General features: G+C 49.6%; 1 long non-coding RNA gene across 3 annotated transcripts; it reads left to right on the forward strand.

The window, feature by feature from the left end:
* Positions 1-220: 220 nt before the first annotated feature.
* On the forward strand, positions 221-20,777 carry LOC112990433 (uncharacterized). 3 transcript variants are annotated; one of them, XR_010391360.1, is made up of 4 exons: positions 221-8,719; positions 9,812-14,260; positions 15,063-15,215; positions 18,949-20,777. It is a non-coding gene; the product is annotated as an uncharacterized LOC112990433 (long non-coding RNA). The 3 variants fall into 3 exon arrangements; XR_010391361.1 differs by having other exon boundaries at positions 230-11,037; positions 13,677-14,260; XR_010391359.1 differs by having other exon boundaries at positions 232-14,260.
* Positions 20,778-22,903: the final 2,126 nt, after the last annotated feature.

Below are 22,903 nucleotides of genomic sequence, written 5' to 3' on the forward strand. Positions count from 1 at the left end.
GGGGCGGCTCCGTCCCGCCGCCTTCCCCGGGGCTGGCGAGAGGCGGCAGCCCGGGCTCCTCGCCGCCCTCCCGGGGCCGCAGCGCTGCTGGGCCCTGCCCGGGCCCCCTCCCCACGCACCGCCCCGGCCTCAGGCCACGCGGCGCGGTTGGGGGGCCCTTGCGGCCCCTCCGGCCCCCGCTGGCCCTGCCCGGCGGCGCGGCTCTGCGGGGAGCCCCTCCGAAGCGGCCCGACCCGTCAAAGCGTTTCGGCCGGCCCTCGTGGAGCGGGTCGTCGCGTGCTCGGTGGGAGCCACCAGCGCCGCCGCCATTTTGGATGCGTTGCCGCCCGCCTGGGCAACAGGTGGTTTCGTTTCGTTTCTTTCCGCGCTGCAGTGCCGTCAAAGGTGCCCCCTCACCACGTAACCGTCAAAGGTGCCCCCTCACCACGTAACCGTCAAAGGTGCCCCTCACCACGTAACCTGCCGTGGTTTCGTAGCCGTCCCGCTGCATCCCGCAGTTATGCAGGAATTCTAGCAGGTGAAGATCCTGCAGTTTTCCTGGCTGGTTTTACCGTTTCGTAATGCAGGGAACAGAAAATGTCAGTGGTGAAAATCAGTAAGGGTTGCTTTAAAATGCTTCTCCAGTGCCCTCGACGAGTCGTGATACATTCAGCTTCAATCCGTAACGTTGATTGATGTGTGACAGTCTGACTATAAAAAAAATTGGAAAAGAATGACATGTTGAGGGCAAGCTAAAAGGCATCAAACGTACAGATGAACAAAATAAAGGACTATTGCCCGATACGAATAGACGTAAATATACGTAATAAGAAATCTGCGAAGGAGGGGTTGGTTGGTATGAGATAGCATGTGAATGCAACTGCAGATGATTTTGCCCCTTGAAATCCACTTCTTTTTCCCCCACACACGAAGAAAGGATGCAGGAGGCTTAGCAGGAGCATTGCTCTGGTCAGTGAAGGAGTCCCGGGTCCGGGTTACCCCGCGCTGTCTCGCAGCGGCTCAGGGGAGGCAGTGGGTTGCCGTTTCTTATTTTAGGTGCTAGAGACGATACGCTCATGCAGTGCAGATTTTCCACTTGTGGCCTCTGCTCACTGCCTCTTCTCAGCTCTTCTTACATCCCGCTGTCTTGAGTTCTGCGGCTGCTGTGTCTGCAACCCTTCCTTTAGGCTAGAAATACCATTTCTAATAGCACTTCCAGTATGTTAAGCACAGCTTTCCTGGCACTTCCCTTCCAGGCAAATGTCATCTCCCAGCACTGTTTCCCATCACACTTTCCTTCCAGAATCTCTTTCCTTTTCTTTTTTTTTTTTTCCATTTTCCCTCCACACCGCTGAAAGGAAGGGAAAAAATTATGGCATGTGGTTAATGGGGTAAAAAAGAGATGGAAGGTAGAAGTAGGCAAAAGAAAGCAAAAAGTAACTCCTAAATAATGTATTCAGGGAGCAGTAACATTTACTGCACATTTGTGAGCTAATAGGTACTGTAAATCTGAATTTGGGGTAATTTACATCTGGAAGCTCATAGGAATGGGGTGATACGTACATGGAAAAGCAAGTCTATCACACGTCTGTGGTTGGAATAAGTGGAGACGTGACTGACTGCAATTCCTGTTCTCTCATAGCCATGTAAATCCTTTGTGTCTAATCAGTGGGATCAGAATTTCAATCAATAAGTTTCATTTCAGTGGTACTAGCTGGAGGGCGTTATGAAAAGTGCAGCAAAAGAAAAGCACAAACGAAAATCCAGAGGCAGCATCCTCATGAGATGGCTACATTTTGCTTGCCATCTTCTCCAGCAATTTCCCAGCCTGGGAGTCACATTGGGATATTCTCCAAGGATTTCACTAGGAGAATTTGTCTTTCATATCAGCCTCTGGCTACTCATTATGTGACAAATTGTAGCCTGTGCCTCCTGCCATGGAGAAAATGATTTCACTTCTGCCTGACCAGTGTGGGGTCCGCACTAGGCCTTTTCTCCCATGTGTGGTCCCCATCACTACATAAGTGTCTGCCAGTCTCTTCTTAAGGGACAGCCCAAAAAGGCAAGTCTTCTGCTTGGTGTCTCTGCTCTCAGATGCAGGGGAGCAGCTGTGAAGTTGAGCCATTTCTGAGCCAAGTTTTACAGGTTTTATGTCACTGGTAATTGAGTGAGGCTGATGGGAAAGTTCCTTTGAATTTTTCTTAGAAGAAAATTTCATTTTTTTTACAAATTGTGTTTTCATGGCAGATGGATTTCAAGAACCTGAAAAAAAAGCCTGCCTCTCCTACCAAGCAATGAAAATATGTAGCAGTCTACTTGGCTTTTGAGATTAATATGTTGGTTTTGTGATTGAAAATAATGTTTCCACCTTTCAGGGACTGACAGGAGTTCTTTTTTAGTAAAAAGTAGTTGGTCTCAGGAACAACTTCAGAGAAAATTGTTTTCTTTTCTTAAATATGCAAGATATTTTTCATGACAGGTGTGGGGGGATGACTTTTTTCTGGCCAGTCCTACAGTTAAACTATTTCTCTCAAAGTGCATGAAGGACAGTGCTTGTTTCTACTTGGACTATTATCTTTATAAACATTAGAGTGAACAGCGTACTTTAAACCAAAACCCTCATTCTCCTGTATCTTTGATCTGTGCCTTATCAAGAACAGGCTTCTCTTCACAATCTGCTTTCAACCATTCTGCTAGAAAAAAATGAATTAGATAGTCATTTCTTTAAGAAGCGAAGGATGGGATAATGGCAAGAGAATTGATGGATGCATTTGAAACGTGTTGTGCCAAAGTGATGTTACGAGGTATATTGCCGTATTGTGATCTCCAGGGTGTCATGTTCCTATGGATGGATGATCAGGTATGTCTCAAGGTTCTCCTGTCTGTGTCCAAATGGTGGGAGAGATGTGCTCTCCAGCAAACCTCATGGTCCCAGGCTCCCCACTACCAGCTCAGGGGTTTGTAGAGTGCTCTGACTTCCTTCTAACCTAGACAGTTTGTTTTCTTTCTTACGGAAACATAGCAGACAGTGTGATGCAGGAGAAGCCAAGGAGCACATCGGGACCCAGGACTGAGGAAGCCCCTCTGGGTCCCACAGTCTGGACATGGCCTCAGGGAGCAGTTGCAAACGCCTGCCGCAGATCCGGGCCGTGAAGGCAGCGCGTGTTCTCGGGATGTAGCCAGCGCATGCCTCCCAGCTTGCCAGGAGGTAGCAAAACTGGCTGGGAAAACCCTTCCTACTTTAGGATTGTTCTCTGCAGTCTATGATCTTACACCTCTCCAGTATGGTTTTAATGCACGTTAATGGAACTGCCACCAATCTCATGGAGAGACAGCAATACATTCTAGCAGATCTCACCATTAGGAAGTTTTCCCCGGATATGCAGCCAAATTTTTCAATCTTTAAATTGATGTCAATTACTCCCCAGCTAAACCTAGTTATACGGTGGAAGATAGGTTTAAAATACTGCATGATCTCACTAAATTGGAGAAATGGACTGAAATCAATACAATGAGAGGCAGTAAGAATGCCCATAAAGGTTAAGTGGTTGATGGAGGAAGGATTAATGAAATGCACAGATACTGGGTCAAATTGCAGATATCCTTACTTCATTCTTACTCCATACTACACAAATATGTTCTACTTAGGCAAACTCAATGAGGAGGCACCCAGGATGTGGCTAGTGACACAGAAAGTACAGACCAATATTAAGGGAAGAGAGGGGATGAGATGGATGTAAAATATGGAAAGTTGGACTGAGAAAAAGAAAGTGATATTAATACAAGAAAGACAAATGACATTTGGATAGGAATATGACCTGTGAAATAGCTGGAGTCAAGGAGGTAGACAGATCCATAGATCCACACATCCACAGCCTGATCAGGTTTAGAATAGACAATGATAACTACTCTCCCTTTACATCTACCCCCCGCCTCAAGAAAATACAAATCAATCCTAGTCCACATTTCCTGTAACACCCTGAAGTTGAGTGGAAGAAATGCCATGAAACTCTGCATAGCTGTTGCTACCACCAGTCATCCTCCTCTTGGGAACGCTGATACACAGAGTCTTCGTGCTGAGGGAGGAGAGCAGAGAGCAACCAGGATATGTTCAGAGGAAAGTAACGAATGCTGGATAGAAGATCTGTTGGGGAAGGTGATGAGGGTTGCATGTATGTGGGCTGGGGGAGCCCTTGGAGAGGAGGAAAGGTTTGTCCACCAGGCCCTCGAGACTCCAGCGGAATGAAGCCATTGCTCAGTGCTGTGGCTCACGCCACTGATTTCCCAAGGAATGAAATCAGTTTCTGCAGAATTAAGCTTTTCATATAAAATTCAAGGTTTCTGCTACTTGTTGCTGTGAAAAGAAACTTTAGGTGTGACCTGAGTTATCCAAGTCTACAGAGAGTCTCCAGTTACACAGTCTCAAAGTGAGAAAGAACTTGTCAGTAACCCTTAATGAGGTGTGAACTTCTCTCCTTTTTCTGCAGTGACTATTAACTCCCAACCCCAAGAAAACTTTTCTGAGTCAATGTTTTCCTTTTTCTAGTAGTTTAGGGACACATGGCAGATAAAGAGAAAAGCTTGGAGGCCTAAAAAAATCCGAAGCTGAATGAATAGTTGACTGTTTTACTGCTGATCACGGGTTTATTTGCATTGTTGGGGACAGGTTTACATAAAGCCTCACTATTTTCTGCTCCTTCATCCAATCCAGTTCCTGCTTGTATGGTACCCTGGAGAGGATAAGAACTAAACGTCCTTTATGACCAAAGTGTTCATGCTGCAGTGGTGATGTGAGAACCTAAATGGGACAGAACTACAAGTGGGAAGAAGCTTATTTCCATCGACTTTCTGCAGTAACAAATGTATAATAACACGAATGATTCAGCAAGTGGACTGGTAACCTTGAAAAGCAGTGACGCTGAAGCTATACAACGTGGTTCTTAAGGCCACGGTGAGAGAGTGCCAGGAATGAGACAGTGTAGCTAGCCTTGGCTTGGAGCATAAGGTGGACAAGGGCCATATCGGTCTTACACCATTCCTATTTCCTTGATATCAAGGATGATGATTTACTAGGAATGGAAAAAAATCTGCCATGATCCAGGAAGGCCGTGATCCATCCATGAACAGGAAGGCCTGTTAGAGCCATAGTCATGAGTCCTATGTGTAGGAAAATCAGTCTTTGCTTGGGTTTGATGAAACCAAGTTTAACATTCTGCATTAAACATTCAAGTTCAAACATGCAACTGATTGCACAGACGTGTCATTTCATTCAGCTACTGTCATCAGATGCAAGATCTGGGCATACAATTTAAGCAGCTCCATTTACAGCACTTCAGGAACATTCCTGTTTTTATATAAATGCTATCCAGAAACCTCGCAGCTCTCATTCACACAAGTAGTCCTGATGAGTGATCTTACTGAGGAATGCTAATTTAGTCCCTAAAAATATGAATGTATACTTACTTTACAGCTCACAGAAACTCACTCCAAGTACAAATATATCATCAGTTAAATTCAATTCCTACCATTTTTCCCGACAAAAACCTTTCTGTGTATTTTGTGTGGAATCATCACATTGTTCTTCTATTAGAAATATATATAAGCATCTGCTTTTCCAAGTTGTATGTCAGTGTCGTGCAATGCTTCCTGATTGTAACTACTGATGTGATTCACAAAGACTAGCTTTAGCTGACCGAGGCTATAATCAGTGAAGAAAAAGAGAGGTGCTCCTCCAGCAGAGGATGAATAATGGGAATCATCTCTCACCTTTGATTGCGAAGAGGACCTATAGAAACTGCCTGTCCTTGGCTAAAGTTAGCATTCATAAGCATCCCTCACAATGCCCTAAACCAAGGACTTGCTTTGACTGGAAGGGAATGGAGAACAAATTATACACATGCCAAACAGGCAGTGTTACTCTGAAAAAGTCATACTGGGGGAAACCATCTCAATCATGAATAAAAGCAAGCAAGCACTGTTTTTGGAGTATCAATGCAAACAGTTTACATCAAAATATTGGCTGGATGCTAAAATCGATCGAGGCTCACAAAGCAGTTCGAAAAATTCATGGAAAATACATCCATCAGGAGTTATTAAATACACAAAGATCTTGCCTCTGGCCCAAGATATCCCCAGGTCACAGGCTGTCGGGAGTTGTGAGTGCGAGGGGAGAGGGTTGCTGTACGCATGCCTTGCTCATACACACTCCTGCCCGCAGCCTCTGTGGGCCACCATGAGGTCCAAGGAGACCGGGCTAGGCAGACCAGTCTGGCATAGCCATTCTTGCATGCAAACTCTGACTATGTCTAGGAAAAGCTGTAAAACCTACCGAGAGGAGTACATTTCACTGGCTGAGTACAGTCGGCAGCCTCTTTGCCAAAGTCAGCAGTGAAACGCCCCTTGATTTCAGTGGTGGCAGATACTTAGTCTCTGGCCAGCTCAAGAGGGTTCTGCATTAGTGACTCAAGAGGTGGGAAAATGCATAATTACAGCACAAAGGCCACAGGCTGCTGAAGCAGTCCAGCTTATTCAGGATATATTTGACTGCTGCCTGGACCAGCAGATCCCAAGTTTGGCTGAAAAAGCTTATTCTGTGGCTGAAGTCTTTCAAATGCACTACATGAATTCCCTGATCCCCCAACAGAGGTCTTGGGTCCAGGATCTTTTGATGACTAGGTGGGATCTCTGGCAGCCTGCAAGGGGTAGTTCACCCCTTTCTCTCTCACTCCCTGAAATTTTCTTGGAATCTCATATTCTTTTCTTCATCTCCTAAACTGCTGGAGAAAACTACACTGAGTTATTAAGCATCTGCTTTATTCCATTTTTCAGCAGTGGATGACATGAGACATATAGTCTTATAGTTTGTATAAATGTAAGGTATTAATGGCTTCTTGATTTTTGAATGGACAGCCTTTGGAAAAAGGTCGATGATCCCTCAGCAGATGCACAAGAATTGTGTTTTCATTGTTTTGTATCCTTTGCTTTGCTTGATGTGAGGTACATGTTAGGGCAATTAGAGGTTTCTTTGTATTGAAGATAAATGTGGTAGGATTTAACCTTTGTGTACAAAGTTGGAAATTGTTGGATGAAAGTACTGAGAGAAGACTCAGGCTGGATGTAAGTCCACTGCCTTCAGTAGGCTGATGCCAAGGGAAAATTAAAATATGTTTTCTCTAAGGCAGAGACTAAGGGTCTTAGCAGCCATTTATTCTTCTTGCTAATGGTTGTTCTGCTCATCTTCTGACTTCAGAGACAGGCTCAGTGCAGCAGGCAGGACCATTCGTGTGTGCTCAGGAGACCCAGCTGGCTTTGGTGACCAGTTTGCAGTATGCCATGGCTAGGCTGTGCCTGCAGCTCACAGGAGAGAAGATGCACCCATTAATTCCACCATTAAACCTGCCCTGTGACAATCAGTCACCTTCTTGCACCTTCTTTGGTGAATGAGCGTCCTCGCTGGTTGCTGGGTGACGTCAGCACCGGCAGTGACACAAACACATGCTTGTGTAGCTGGGCTGGTCCAGGGAGAGGCTCGCAGAGCATAAGTCTGTGCCTAGGCTCTCTCCGTCCTTGTATGAACTTCAGTCTTATTCTTGGCTCCCGGCATCTACTGAGCCACAGAGAAATTGTAGTGTGCCTTCCTATGAAATAAAAGACAAGAAAGAGAGCCTAAGAGAGCATGCAGAAGGTTAAATTAGCAAACAGGACCACTGTGGATTCATTTGGAGGTCTATCCAACCTGGCTTGAAATGGTTCCCAGTAATGCCATCTTTCTGCTCCTGGCTTTTCTTTCCTCTGTTTGTTGCGTTGGCTTCTGGGGGAGTCCCCACGCTGGGATGGTGCCGTCACTGCCCCTTCTCCATGGGAGGAGGTGGAACGGGGAGCACAGCTCTGGCCAGGGCCTTACTCTGTAAGTTACTGCCAGGAGGGTCGTGACAAGAACCCCAAATCCTGGGTGCCACCTCGAAAGGGGCTGCTCCATTCCCTAGAAATAAACTTCTGGAATTGTCTTTCAATGCTACAGAGAAATACCTGGCAGGTCCTAGAAGAAGAATTTGCTAAAGATGTGGTAGTACAAGTGCATTACACGAAAGAGCAGAGCAGGTCACTGAATTCTTAAATGTAGGACGTGTAGGTCCCTATTGGCTCCCTCAAAAAATCCTTTTAGTGCCATTAGATATGCAGGCAGGATGGAGTGTCTCCTAATAACATCCGTGATTGTATTGGGCAAATGAAGTCTAGCAAAATTCATTGCTTTATAGAGCTTGCAATAAACTGATTTGAAGACAATCTTAACCTGTGCAAATCTTAGATGTCTTAAATCCCCTCCAGATCATGTTTCACAGTTCCTCTTTTCCTCCCGCTGTGTTTTTTCTTTGGTTGTTTCCTCTCTCCTAACTGCCCTTCCTCGTTTCACCCCACACTGCCATTTCCAGGTCCGCTTCCAGGTTCAAATTCCTGCTCCCCTTTAGAGAGCACGAGGGCAAAAGTCTCAGGCTTGAGTGTGAAATCTGCCCAGCTGGTCGTACCCTTCTCTGGGCCAAGCTGAGACAGTCTGCGACCCACAGATAAAAATCTCTGCTGGGAGTTACTGTTTCATCTGCTGCGACGCAGCGACACAGGGTGCTGCAGCCGCCTGTCAGACGGAAACCCTGCTACGGGAGCGTGTCCTTGCTGCCCAGCAAGCTTTTATCTTCTGAACACCTTTAAACCTGCACTTCAGCTCGCGTGTGCCTGCTCCAAGGTGAGACTCAGCGCCCGTTGTCCGAGACGCCGAGGCAGGGTGACGGCAGCCCGTGGGTGCTGGTGCTGCGCTCGCGCGCGCTTTCTGCGCTGCCGGGAAGTCGGCCGAGCGGGGTGAGACACGGGTTGTTTGCACAAGGCTCGGTGCTGCGGGAATCACATTCGCCTGACTCCAGGGCAGCCTGAAGCGTGGCAAATCCTGGCGGAGGGGCCACAGCCCCCGTCCCATGTCCGAATGGGAAATCCCAGAGGGAACCTTCAAGTGTTGTTCATCCAGGCAATATTGTCACGCCCTGGCGGGGTCACATCCTGAAAAGTGGCACTCCTGGGAGACGCTTCTCCTTGGGGACGGGACTAGGCACTCGGGGTGGCGGGTGCCGCTTATTGAATCCGCTCTGTCACTCGAAGCAGCACCTTGCTTTTCCCGAGAAGTCTGTCCTCTGGGACAACTTGGTGTGATGGTATCAGGAACTGCTGACTTCATGGCACACTGGAGATCATGTTCTGGTGGATGTGACATTTCCGGGAGGCTCAGTAAGATTTGCTTTACAAACCGTTGGTGCCCTTGCCAGGAAATTTGCCCCGCTGAGGTCCCTGTAGTGACGGCACTGGGCAGGCACCGTGCAGGTGGGGAGCTGCTGTTTCCTACGGGCAGAGAGCAACGGAGGCAGCTCCCGTCCGGCCAGCGCCTGTGCCGATGCAAACAGCTCTGCTTCTTCCTGGGGGCAGGAGGTTTGCTCGGCTTTGCTGAGAGGGGAACCCGAAGGGGTGCAGCTAGCTGAAACTCCCACTCAGCCACCTTGTACGTTGCTTCTTTTGCAGCATATTTGGCTTTCAGGCCATGGAGACTGCATCAAGCTTCATCAGCCGATGTAGAGCGTTTTTTGAAGTTTCAATTGCTGCTTCCTTGCCTGAGACGGAGCTATCATTTTTATGCTTTGGTTGCTTAGGCAGGGAAAGGGAAAGATGAACAAATCAGTACAGCCCTCTTGAATTAGGATTGATTTTCATGAATTCTTCTTCTTGATTTTGAAACACAATTGTTTCTAAAGCATTTAATTGATTCAATTTTTTTCTTCTTCTTTCTTTTCAGCAACACTTGTCCTCAGCCATTTGCCACTGCTGGGAGAAAAAAAAAAAAAGAAAAAGAAAATAAGCTCTGTGTGAGATCAAGATTTCAACGCATTACACACCAAAACATTTGTTGCTATTTACTTTTAAAAGTGCCCTTCTGAGGCAGCACGGCTAGAGCTGCCATCTGTTCGGGATTACGCTGTGGAACTCCTGGTTTCTCTGCAAACCTCCCGCCTCGTGCGCGGCGCCGTCTGCACGGAAAAGAGAGGTAGCCGGGGCTAAAGGGCTGGCTTTAGAGGAAATATGACTTTACAGCTGGATCTGAAAAGCTGACCTGGTTGTCAGGGAACCACGGACATGAAGGGTGGAAAAAAATTCTCGCTAGTGAAGTTGACTCCGTGGCGCGTTTTCTAAGGTTCACTGGGATGTTACGTGCTGGTTAAAATACGAAAGGGTCAAGACGGGAATGTTGCTATTCATCTCCTCGCTTTATGAAGGCAACAGGGAAATTTGGCCCACTGTCTTTCAGTGCAGTAAAGCCCCCATAAGGTTGTCACCCCTGCATTTTTCCTGCCCTTCCCTGATCCATCCAGGGTAGATTCTGGGTGACGAGGGACGAGAAGTCTTTGGTTTTTTGAAGTCAGAGTGGAGTCAGTTTAATAATATATAGTAGAGGTCAGAAGGGGATTCAGATTGTTTGAAAGCGCAGGTGAAAACCCCAGACCTGCCATCCGCAAAGCGGCAGGAGCATAAACGCATCCTCGAGTCCATTGCTTGGTCAGGTGTGCTGCGTCTTTCAAGGCTAGAGATTTCTGAGACAGCGAGGATCAGGAGGTCTCACTGTGGGGTGGTTTTCTTCTCTCTTTTCCAAAATGGGTTTGTCCAAAAGGTGTAAGTGAAGTCTCTGGGCTCCCATTTGGCAAGGGAGAGGATCAGCTCCTGTTGCCAGAGGTATCCACCCTGCTCTAAACGCACGCTTTTCACCGCTCCAAGTGGCTGTGGGGAGCCTTGGTGACTAGCCACAAAGCTCCTGGAGGTGCTGGCTCCACACAGAGCATTCATGTCCCTCCTTGGATCTGCCTTAGAGGCTCTGAAGGCACCAGATGCTAATTATGGACACGGCAGTCACCGCCTTTTCAGCTGTAACTCATCTAGAGCGCTGTCTTGCCCCCTTAGCCCATCCTGGCTCCAGCGTCGCTGACCTGAGAAACGGTTAAGCTACACAGCAGCTCTGCAAGTCTGTAGGTGGGTCTTTATTTACCAACTTTACAAATCAACGAACTGAGGTGTGGAGGGAATAAAGCTGGGAGCCAGCCCTCAAAGCGGGCTCCGGCAGATGGGTGTTACCTTGCGCGTGGGTCGGGGAACCGGCGAGCAGATTACTGCCTGGTTCAAATGGTCCCGATTTCCAAAGCGGTCTTCTGGGCCTAGATTTATAAATTTGCTTGGAGATATAAAAAGTGAGCAGTGTTTTTCACAAGTGTTCAGCAAACAAGAGCTTTTGCTCTGCCAGTGCAGTGCAGATGTAGAAAATTAGCTTCTTTGGGCCTGATTCGGGGAGCTTGTGTGCAGTTTTGGACATCTGGGCTTGGTGACCTAGGAAGCTCTGACAAATGCCGAGTGCAGCACTGCAGTGTGCTCTGCGTGCCCAGGACGTGCTTTGGGTCCCCAGCACACTTCCAGTATGCAGCGTAAATGGATCTCTTTTTCTAGATAGCCTCTTACCTGGCTTTGTAAATACAGCCAGAAAAAAGACTTTTTAGGGACAAACAGAATTTAAGCTCCCAAGTGCTTAAGCAGTTTTTAAAAATGGCTCAGATGCTTCTCAATTGCTTGGATAAATTAGAGGAATACAGTGTCTTGTCTATATCCTTATACTGCCACTCCACAGAAATTATTTGCATAGATAGCCAAGGGCTGAGTCAAGTATGTGTCCATTAACATCTTAATGGCACCATCACTATTTATAGCCATGCCGCCACTTGGGGATCTGTTCAGGCCACGGATAACAGAGGCCGTGCAGTTTTCCATCCCTTGTGGAGCAGCCTGGTGGGCTTAGGCCCGCTCAGCCCCAGGACCTGGTGTTCAGCAGCAAGCCCAGGAGGGAGGTTTTGTTTCCAGACGCTGGGGCAGGGAGAAATCAGTGTCCTCCTCCTGCTCCGTTCCTTGGCTTTCGGTGGTGGGGAGCTGCTGTGTGCAACAGAGCTGCTGTGGTGGAGCTGTTGCGATGGCCTCATCCAGCTATTTCGCTTCATCCACACGCCAGATTTTTGTCGGTTTATCACTAATCACTTTATATAAGCATGATGGAAGCGTATGCAAGGTTGTGCATATAGAGGTTTTGCACTCGTTTAACCAAGTTGACTCAGAAATAAGTTTCTATTAACCCAGTGCAGGATCTGTGAGAAGATGGGGATGGGGAGGAAGTACTTCACTCTTCTGGTGGGGAAGGAAGCTATGCTGCAAGGTGCAATAATTTGGCAGATCTATTCTGGAACAAAAATGCCTGTTAGAACTTGTCTCGTCCTCTGGGAAGAAAATTTTCCCCAGCGTGTGTGTGCATCGATAAGATCTGGACTGAATGTGCCTCGGTGCTCCTCCAGATAATGCCGCTGAAAAAGCAGCTTGCTTAAATTCATCTTTGCAGCAGCATAACGTGCCTCTAGAGCCCAGAGCATCTTCCCCTTGAGCGTAGGGAGCTCTCTGCACTGAAGCCTCGCCGGCATGCAGGAAGGGGCCAGGCACAGTGCAGGGACTGGAAAGGACTGAACAGTGTACCAGCATCGAACAGAGATGAAATAAGTAATGAATTGATACCTCTTCCAGTGTAAGTATTCAGCAGCTTGCAGGCCCTCTTAATGGCTGCAAGGATGCTGGCTGAATGCAGTTCAAATTAAGAGCCACCTTGTCAGCGGTGGGCTGGGAAGGCACTGGACAATTTTCTCTCAGACTAATCACATCAGGCAATGGAGCCAGTAGCAAACCGTGTCACAAGGAATGTGAAATATTGGCAGCTTCCCAGTCCATTCAGTTAGGGCTGGATTCTCCTTTCCCTCCGTCCCCAAACCCATGTTACCACTGCTCTTCTTTGAAAATTAAGGTATGTCAGATCCAAGCCGGGGCATCAAACCGGGCTTCCTGGCGAGGTGCTGCACCGCGGCCCAGGAGAGTTTCAGGGAATCTGCTTTCTAAGGTTATGAAATCAAGGCTCGCATCGTAAGAGAGAATTAATCTTTTCAAATTGCCCTTTAGCCTGTACAGTTCTGAGCAGCGCAGTATTAATATTTTAAGTGGATTTTATAAGCTCGCTTGAAAAAGCCGTGGTGGAGGAGGGGGGAGAGATGGCCTTCTCCTTGCTGCTAACAGTGCTGTTTAACCCTCTGGGCCCTGCGCACGGGCATGGAGGGAGCGGAATGGCTCGCTGCTGAGGACTGAGCTCGTATTTTAGAGGCACGTGAGAGAGGTGACACGAGTCTGGTCTTTCCTGTGCCACGCTCGCGCTGCGGGGCTGGGGCTGCGCGCCTTGAGAGGCCAGACGCGGTCCTGCCCTTCCGACGCGGCTGCTCGCTGGAGCTCGAATCCGGCAACTCCCCGGGCAGAGCTCAAACGCTTCCCGAAAGAGCTGCGGTGCTGTTACTTACACTTGGTCTCTAATCAAAAAGACACAAATCATCAACAGCTCTCGCTGACAGGGTGCCCAGGGTGGCGAATCTCTTCCTATTTGTTGCTGGCAAGGTGCAGGAGGTGTTTTTGATTTTTGGATGTGCTATTGTGTTCCTTAGTTGTCAAGCTGTGTTTAATTATTTAATTAGTCATGCAAATTTAGCCTGAATTTTGGTACATCTAAATCGTTACTCCAGCAATTAAAAAGCTGCTTTGATTAGCTCTTTTTACAGTGCGTGGCACAGCGGAGCCTCCTCAGCTTTCCTCTGACAATGCAGCGGATGGATGGGGCGGTCGGTGAAGTGGCAACGTGGCTCCGTTTTCTGCCTCGCTGCAGAAGCACCAAAGATACGAAGAGGAGGGTTTCCATCCTGGCGATGGAAGACACCACAGAAATTTGTTCACTGGTGATCTACCAACGCTTGGGAATCTGAAGGTGACAAGCAATAGCTGCTTTCTCTTGGAATAAAAAGTTGGCCTGAAGCATCGCACTGAACTTATTACTTACAACTTTACTGATGCCAGTGGGAGTAATAGGGAGTCCTGCATCGGGTGCACCACCAACCATCGGAATAAGCAGAAATCTTCCAGCTTCACTGCTCACAGAGGCTCCTTTGCAATCAGCACGGGCAGATTTTCATGGGCGACAGCGAGCTTTTCTTCCTGAGCAAAACAGACCGACGGATTGGAGAAGCGGTGATGAGGGAGTTAGCGAGAGCCTGGGGGAGAGAGGAGAGATGTTTGTTAGAGATGAAGAAACCTGGGAAAGAGAGAAGAGGAGGATGGAGAATGCCTCTGGGATATGGTTTGTGCACAGGAGAGGTGGGAATGGAGTAACTGAGAATGAGAAGGAATGGAGGAAGGAAAACACAGAAAAGGGAGAGAACATAGCTGGTGAAGGCAGAAAAGGGGGAGGGGGAAGAGAAAAGAGTAAGGATTTGTAAAGAGCAGAGAGCTGGAGGACCATGCAGAGAGAGGGAGAGGAAGAAGAAGTGATGAAGTTGTTATTATTATTGATTATGGGCTTTTGGGGACAAAAAAAGCTCTTTTATGTGCAAGACCCCCGCTGACTCCAACAGCATGGCTCTTCTCCAGATGTAACCTGCAGCTAATAGAGCTGCAAGTGCTCTCTGACAAGGGCATCTGAGGCCGGTTTGAACACCTGCCTTCAGACCAAATTCTGCTTTGTCCCCTAGCACAAATTTGACAAAAAACAGCTGACAAAAATGGAAGAACTGCAGGCCTTAGGCTTATATAATGGGGCAATTATTTTCTTGGGAGTATGTGCGTGTAGTTGTATCTGGATCAAGAAGGAACATTGATAAGTACTGGTGGGCTGAGAGCAAGAAGAATAAAAAGCCCTAATACCAGACACTCAGAAGGAGGATCTTCTCCTGAGCTAGGACAGTGTAAAGAACTAGGCTGTGTAGGGAAAAAAGTAAGTTTGCAGGCAAGCAAGCCTGTCATTATACGGTTTTTAGCAGAACGGACTGGGGCTGGTAGTGGCAATAGAACAGGAAACCAAATTGAACCCATCCTGCCAGAGGAACTAGTGGGAAAGGGGGATAGTTTCCCATGGCTCATACAGCTGTTGTATTTCTTCTCAGGCCAACGTAAGATGCAGCTTGTGGTCCTGGAGTTGGTGGCTGTGCGATGGGACATGGACAGCGGTGCGCAACAACTGAACGTGGCTCACCGGTATGGAGTGGAAGTCACTTCTGTGGAAAGGTCCAGGTTTTACTGGCCAACAGAGACCTGAGGTTAGAAACAGGTTTCATTGGTATTTCAGGGGCAGGAGAGCCCCTCTTGGCAGTGGGTGTTCAAATGGCACAGTCTGGTGAAGCGCTGAGCACTGTAATTTGGACCCTCATCTATGGGTGTGAAGTGAACTCAGCAGCTTGGATTATCAGTTCTTTGGAAACCAACTTGTCTTGCCTACAACCCCCTTTAAATTAGGTTCAGTTTCTCAACCCTTAATTGCTTTGCTTCATCACATTTCGTTTGGTGGGAAATCAGTCTCAGGGGGTTTGCTACTGCTTTTCCAAGGAAGCAAGGTTTTTGCTATTGCTTTTCCCTTTCTCCAGCTTATTCTATTAATATGTATTGCACTGGCAGGTAGGATCCTGAATTAAAGTAGCTGTTATTTCCCTGTCTCCCTGATGCTTCCCTGTACTTTTGATCAATGTTCAAGGTGCTTTCACTCTATGTATTTACTGCCCTAGTTGCAGCCTCTAAGCTGCAGCTGTGTTTTGCTGGCAGGTCTGTTGAATCCACTTCTCTGCAGAGCTGTCATCTTCTGCTCTGCCTTGGACTCTTTTAGATCCCACTGTAAAGAAGTAGCTGCTTAGGACCTGGGCACCCACTGCTATCTGCTCTGTTTTAATCAGTGTTGTATTTGAGCCATATATCTGTCAACACTGGGGACTAGCTGGGAACACATTTCATATCTGAAGGTGGCAAAGAAATTCTCCATGGAGAAGGCATTAGCCTGCGACATTTTCCTGCCCAGAACAGAAATGTAGTCTTAGGCATGTGACGAATTTTGGCATGAATGACTGAAGTGCAAATTCCTACACTTCTGTCCCACTGTTAATAAGCTATAAGAGCTGAACTCAGGCCTGGGCTGGTCTCTGCTACGCTTTGGAGAGTTACGGTTTCTGTACAGTGACATGGCTGAATGGTTCTGTCCGGTGGTGAACAGTTGCTTTTCACATGCCGCTTTGCCCTCTGTGTTTCCCCATAGTCTCAAAATGAGTGAAACAAATTCTGGGCAGCTTGCAACATTGCCTTTCAGCACAGCAGCAATCATGAGGATGACTGGACTTTGCTGTTGTTGCAGTAATGCCCTGCAAAATCAATGCTGTCACATCTACGCTGTGGTCGGACATGTTGTACCGAAGCCCTTAAAATGGGCGATGGGTACGTGGCTGAAATAAGCAGGGGAGGCATCTCCCTGGGCACGTGCAATAACTGCGATGCTCTGGACTGGGCGATGTCTGAATGGCTGTTTCGTTCTTTTGCCTGCGAGAGGCTTGATTATTCTCGCTGGGAATGAGACTTCCTTCCTCAGTGCAAATGCTCGTATCAGGCTGGGAAAGTAGTGAAATCGGTTAGACAAATACACTGGGAAAATTCACTGAATAGAAAAATGCCGTTTCTGCCTTCTGGAGCTGAACAATTCAGGGGCCCAGCTGCGGGCATTTGAACATCCGCAGCGCCAGGATGGGCTCTGCTCCCGCTGAGCAGGACACAGCTGCTGTAAATCACGTCGCGGGCTGCCACGTCGCCTGCTTGAGCAGCACCGGAGCCGGCTTCCCTCCGCGGTGGGCAGGAACCGCCAGGGACGTGCGGCTGGGCTTCCCCAGGTACTGCCGCGCTCCTAAAATCAGCGGGCCCTTTTGGGCTGGGGGAGTGGGGAAGGCGTGTGGGGAGGGACTGCGCATTAATACAGCAAATGGCTTTTGTAAGCTGCTGCCTTGGAGAGGAGGGAGAGGGTGCTGGCTGGCAGCATGCGAGCTTGGCTCTTTTTCCTCCCCGCCAAGCTGTTGGAGGGTGCGTACTCATGCGCTGCAGCAGCAGGGCACAGCACAGACCTTCAGCTGAAGCAGCAGCGGCTGAGCAACGTGAGCCAGCCTCCTCCTCCACGTCTTCTCCCCAGCCCCACGCTCCAGACCCTGCCATCCCGTCCCTGCTGAGCTGCTCCACTGCCCTGTGCTGCCCGCGCAGGACGCTGTGACTCCATCCACGGAGGAACCCAGGACTCGTCTCGGGTGGGGGCAGCACACGGCTCGATGCGGCCCGCAGGCACAGCCGGTTACCTGCTTGTGGTGGGACGACATATTAGGCAGTCAGTAAAAATCAGAACGATCATCCGTTTGTTCCATGAGGCCACCGATGATCCCAGGACCAGCAGATCCCTTAAAAGTGAGCGTGGAGGCAGCACAAGAGGTGAGGGAAGAAGTGTCGGTGATTTAGTGGGTCGTGCTGGGTAGACCTTTAGGTCTGGTTGAGCAGGTGGGAAGTGGCAGGCGAGGGGCTGCATCTGGCAGCAGGCCGTGCGTCGCCCCCGCCTCAGGGCACGTGTTGGCGTGCAGAGAGGCACGCTGGGCTGGTGCTGCAACCTGGCCGTGGGAGCAGAGCGCAGCCCAGGCCGGGAGGAGCTCTGGAGGTCACCTGGTCCGGGCCTGGTGCCTGGGAGTGAGGTTTTCCTGTGCTGGCGACGGGGACAGAGGCAGGACTGGTGTCGCGCCTGTGACATACGGTGGACACGTACGTGTGTCCCCTGGGCTCTGACGTGCTTGCAGCTGGGATCTGCGTGCATTTGCTCACGTGCTGGATGTGGGGGACGTCTTGCGTGAGGAAGACAGAGCTTGCGCGTCGTGGCCGAGTGTGCCCCGTGGCCGCAGCCCGTGTCGCAGGCGCCGCGGCTCTGCCCTGGCCTGCAGCAGGCAGGCACCGCAGACGGTGTGGGGGAGCCGCGGGCGGCAGCTTGCGGGAGGCTGGCGACGGCTCACAGGAGCTTTGACTTGAGTCGATGTTTGCTGATTGCGCTGCTGAGTCGCCCTCGTCCGCGGGCCGAGGCATCGGCCGCTGCTTCCTGCAGCTCATTGTTCAGCCGGGTTTCCTTCCTCCCCGCTCCGCTCCCGCTCCGCTCGTGCCCCTCGCTGGGAAGGGCAGAGGACGAGCCCTGCAGCACGGGCTGGTGGGAGCCTGAAGGACGGTGGGGGGAATCGGGTGAGCTCGCGGTTGGCGCTTCGCTGGGTTTTTGGCCTGGCCCTCTCCATGCCCCGCTGCAGCAGGTGCCCGTGGGAGAGGCCAGACTCTCCTGTTGCCCTCAGACTGCTCTGGAGCTGGGAAGGGCGCAGAGGAAAAGAAGCCTTCACTTTCCTCCTTCCCAACAGCTCTTTCGGAGGGGACGGAGAAATCGGTCACCACGCTGTGCTGCGGGGGACGTGCCGCCTCCTGCTCCCTCTGGGTTTTTCCCTGTGCATAGACTGCACGCTCAAAATCCACTGCTACCTTTTAAAACTAGTCCCTAGAGGACAAGCTAAGTTTGTGGCAACATCTCATGGGAAAAGCATGCTTAGATGCTCTGACCAAAGTGCCTCACTTTGATAGCTCCCTATTTTTAGACTGCGATTATGTAAGAATGGGTATTTTGAAGAACATGTTCTTCAAAGACTTTTGCCTTACGTAAAAGGAGAGATAAACACAAATGACTTGGGAAGTGCTGAATGAATGGTTCTGGATGAAGCCCGCCCTGTCCGGTTTGTAGGCATTTTACTCAGAACTCAGTTCATCTCATCGTTTAGCACCTAAGCTTTGGTTAACCTCAGGTTTGCAGAAAACAGTTTTAGCCCCTCTCAGATAGGCCCAAGCAGTCATTCACTCCCATAATTAACAGGCATAGGACCTTTCTCAAGCCCAAACAGATCTCATTTGTGATCTATGTAGCCAATTTTATCTTTCTTCTTTGTGTTGCTTCTTTTTCAGCCCTCTTTGAATATGACAGGAGATAAACCAGAGCCAAATTGCACCCTGCAAAGAGAATACAATGGAAATGATGGGCAGAAGTGGATTATTGGGAGAATTATTCATTTCTAGAGCATCTTGGAGACAACAGAGCTGTGGTACCTCAGTGCCAGAGAAGCAAACAGCCTCGTGTGGGCCAGGGCTGGAGACCGAGGGTGCCTCAGGCTCCCCGGGGGAGCCCTCACTGCTGGCAGTCCCGCCGGCTCCCGCCTCCGTGCCGTCGATGCTGGGGCTGATGCTCTGCAGGGCTGTGCTGGAGGGTCCGCTCCTCCTCCCGCCGCTGCTCACCCTGCAGAAAATCCCCTGGTAAAGCCGGGTTCCTCGTGGCCTTCTGATTTATGGTACCCTGGCAGGACTTTTCAGCATTAATATAATCTTTCTTAATAAAAAGGGGGGGAAAAAAACCCACTCTGTCCACCTTGCCCTGAGTTTTCTTCTTTTCAGTTTCCCCTTTTCTCTTTTCCCCTTTCCTCGCGCTGCAGTTTTGCTATAGAGAGAGCAGCTTAGATGGCCCTGCTGGCCTTTCCAGACTGGTGAAAGCTCTGTAAAGAAAATAAGGGGAACGTTTTACTGTACTTCCATGCTAAAAATAAACCCGGTCTGTATTTCTGGAGCATCTTTCAGCTACTGATTTCAAAGATCCTTAAAATTCTCAGCTAATGAAGCTTCCCAGCTCCCCAGGGAGGGGGACTGGATATTACTAGGTCGCAAGCCCTTTGGAGGAGGGCCTGCTTCTTGTTTGGCGTTTCGTACCGCCCCCGACACTGCGAGGGACCGGGATTACAAGAGAGAATATGAGTTTATATCCAAAGCCGGTCCTGTTACAGCGACCTGAGCCCCCAGACCTGCCTGCCCTGGCAAAAGGGCATTTGCTGGCTCTGTAGAGCAACCTGGAATGTTTCCTCCCCTCTTCTTTTAACGTTTGGTCCTGAAGCTGTGAAGGACAGAGATGGGAGAGGCCAAAGGGAGCCTTTTGGACCTCTTCCAGACCTCAGGGAGAGGCATTTTTGAAGAGACAGCATAAGTTTATTTTAAGAGCTGTGGCTGTTAAGAAGTCCTGGGGGTTGTATCAGGCTTTTGGCAGCCTGAAGAGGTTTGTGGAAAAGGCTCTGCCTGCTGTGGGGGAAAAAGCACGGAATTTTCTTTTTCTCAAAAAATTAGATGTATGGCAAATGAAGGTATTTTTCTCAAAACTCACCCCTTCCTCTCCCTAGACCAGCTGAACTGTGACATTTGGGTGTTACCCCTGAGTCCTCTGTTAAAGGCAGCGGGAACAGCAATGGACAATCCTCGGGAAAGGGGGAAAAGAGCTAAAGCGAAAAGCAGAGGTGGAGCTTTCTCGCACGGCACACAAGCGCCGAGAGCACAGGTCTCTAAAACACCCAGGCCTCGTGCTGAAGGGCCCAGAGCCCTGCTGAGATTTCCCTGCAGTTACCGACTCGTGCTGCCAGCTCCGGCGCTGCTGAGCCCACGGACCGCGAAAGGGAGGCGAATGGCCCGGCTGCTCACGGGACTCATCCTGGCAACGTTTCGCCAGCCCGCTCCCGGCGCGCAGAAGGACGTGCGCTCCCTGCAACCTTTGATATCCCCGCTGCTGTTTTGATCTTTTTTATCTTTCCAAGAATCTCTCTTTTCCAGTCGTATTTAACTACCCTTGTAGCTAAGGCTTTCATGTGCTGAGGCATCAAAAGCTGTTCTGAAGTCCAGGGTGAATCATGCCCACTCCTTCCTCCTTCCCGTATTTCTCTTCCCTGAAAGGACGCTGTCCCATGCACCAGGCGGGTTTGGGGGTCCCAGCTCTCTCCGACGGAGCCCCAACACAGAGGATCTCAAAATACTCCTGTCTTCACCCTATCCAGCTGTCAATCGTGAACCTAAGCACGCTGCGGCGGGTAGGTGAGGGAGAGCTGTGGTACTCCGTGCCCTGCGGCACACGGAGGAAAAGAAAGAAAACCCGCCCAGGGCGAACGAAACCCGTTGATGTTCTCGGAGACGATCGCGGCAAACTTCGTGCCGCAGCAGGTAGCTCCGTTGGGTGACGGGGCGAAGCGGCGGGTCTCAGTCCAGACCTGACGGCCGCTATACGTGCAGCGTTGTGCTGGCTCGCTGATAGCTCCCTCTCCGCCGCTGCCTGCCGCAGCGTTATTATTATTAGCTCTTTAACCTTGGCCAGAGGCATCGTGCAATTAATTGAAACCTGGTAACAAAATGGTGGTGAGAGAGGAAGGCTTTTGAGGAAAAACCTGCAGAGTGCTGTGGCCAGAAGCGCCAAACTCAGCAGGCCTGTTTGTGCAGAAAAACAGGGGGAAAAATTGAGTATTTTTTTTAATGGTGGTCTTCTGAATTATTTTTAGAATCTCATGCACGAATGTGGATTGTGGGTTTAGCCATACTGAATGTCCTTTTAATTTTTGCCTTATTATTCCAGCACACTCAGTTTTACTTGCAGTTTGACATCGTTCATATCTGGTCGTACAGACAGCAGAAATAAGGGCAAACCTGCTGTCTAGCACTTGGAGCAATGCGGATGCAGGGCACACAAATGAAATTATACCCCCCTTTTTACTGTGTTTTCCTTACTGCATATTGTTACTGTACACACTGCTTGTTGCTTTAGTTTTACGTTTCATGGAAAATACATCAAAAAGTGCCACGAATGTTTGAGGTCTGTTTGTTGTTGCTGCTGTTGCTGTTTTAATCTATATCTCAAGACTACCACCAGCAGCTCCCGGGCCTGTCTCTCCGTTTGTCCTCTGCTTGTCGTGTCCCTGACTCCACTTGCATTAGCGCAAACCTTATGACCCGCCAAGCAAACTGCAAAAAGCTGTTTATTTGGAAAGGGTTGGAGGAAAGACCGAGGGGACGTTGCAGAAGTGGGGAGCTTTTGCTGTGCTTTGGTTTGCTGGTTGGACGGTTTAATTTGGGGCTGTTTGTAACTCTTTGATGTGGCTGGTGCTTTGGGTCGGTGATGGTCCTATGGCTTTTTGATGCTGCTGGGTGTTCATTAGCATGTCACTAACTGTCATACTGCCTGGAGCTTTTCGCATGGCCTTTTTTTTTTCCCCTGTGGTTTAAGACTAAAAAAACATACATAAAATGGGATTTTGTCCTTTGCCTTTAATTTGGCTCCAGCCTGTATTTTTGGCAGCCGGGCGAGGGTTCCCGCCCGCGCCAGGTTGCAAAAGCTGTTCTTTGCAGCGCCGGAGAGGAAGCGTGCGAAGGCACCACATGAAAAAACGAACCCTGCAGCTTTAGGGCCTTGAGCTGGGTTTGAGGTCACCTGCGAACGGCTCTGCCTCTGCGCGGGGCGCTCTGCAAGCATTGCTGGGGAGGCTGAAGTGGGGGAGAGGGGAGAAAGCAGAGCCGGCCTCCTTCCAGAGGTGCCCAGGAGGAGGGAACCAGAGGATGCAAAGCTGCAGCCGGGGAAACGCAAGCTCCTTCCCCCGGTCCGGGGCAGGCGCTCGCTGATGTCCCCAGATAAGGATGCAAAGCTGCTGCCCGCTTCCTGCACGCCCTGCTGCTGCGCGGCGACGTTGCCCGGCGCGGGGCCATCGCCTTCGTTTGCTCCCATCAAACTAATGGGGCGATTTGGGCGAGGGGGGGAGAGGCCGGGCAGTGACCTCCCGAGCACTTGGGCTGGGATTATGCTCTTCCCCTCGAGCGCATCACTGTAATAAAAAGCGGTTCTGTTTATCAGCGCGTCAGCCATGCCCATTTAGGAGATTACCGTATTCCCAATCTCATTTCTCGTGAAAGAGGATTGCTGACCGTTTCCTCCGTGCCACGAGCCCTTTGCGTGTGCCTGTTTATCTGCTCGGCGTGTTGATGTAGCCACAAGCAGGAAAGTTCAGTTTACTTTCTGCGTCATCGAGAGCCGGGAGCTCGGCGGGATAATTATCTTTTCAGGAACACACGT

This window comes from Dromaius novaehollandiae, chromosome 13 (assembly GCF_036370855.1).
Source record: "Dromaius novaehollandiae isolate bDroNov1 chromosome 13, bDroNov1.hap1, whole genome shotgun sequence".
In the NCBI taxonomy this organism is placed as follows: domain Eukaryota; kingdom Metazoa; phylum Chordata; class Aves; order Casuariiformes; family Dromaiidae; genus Dromaius; species Dromaius novaehollandiae.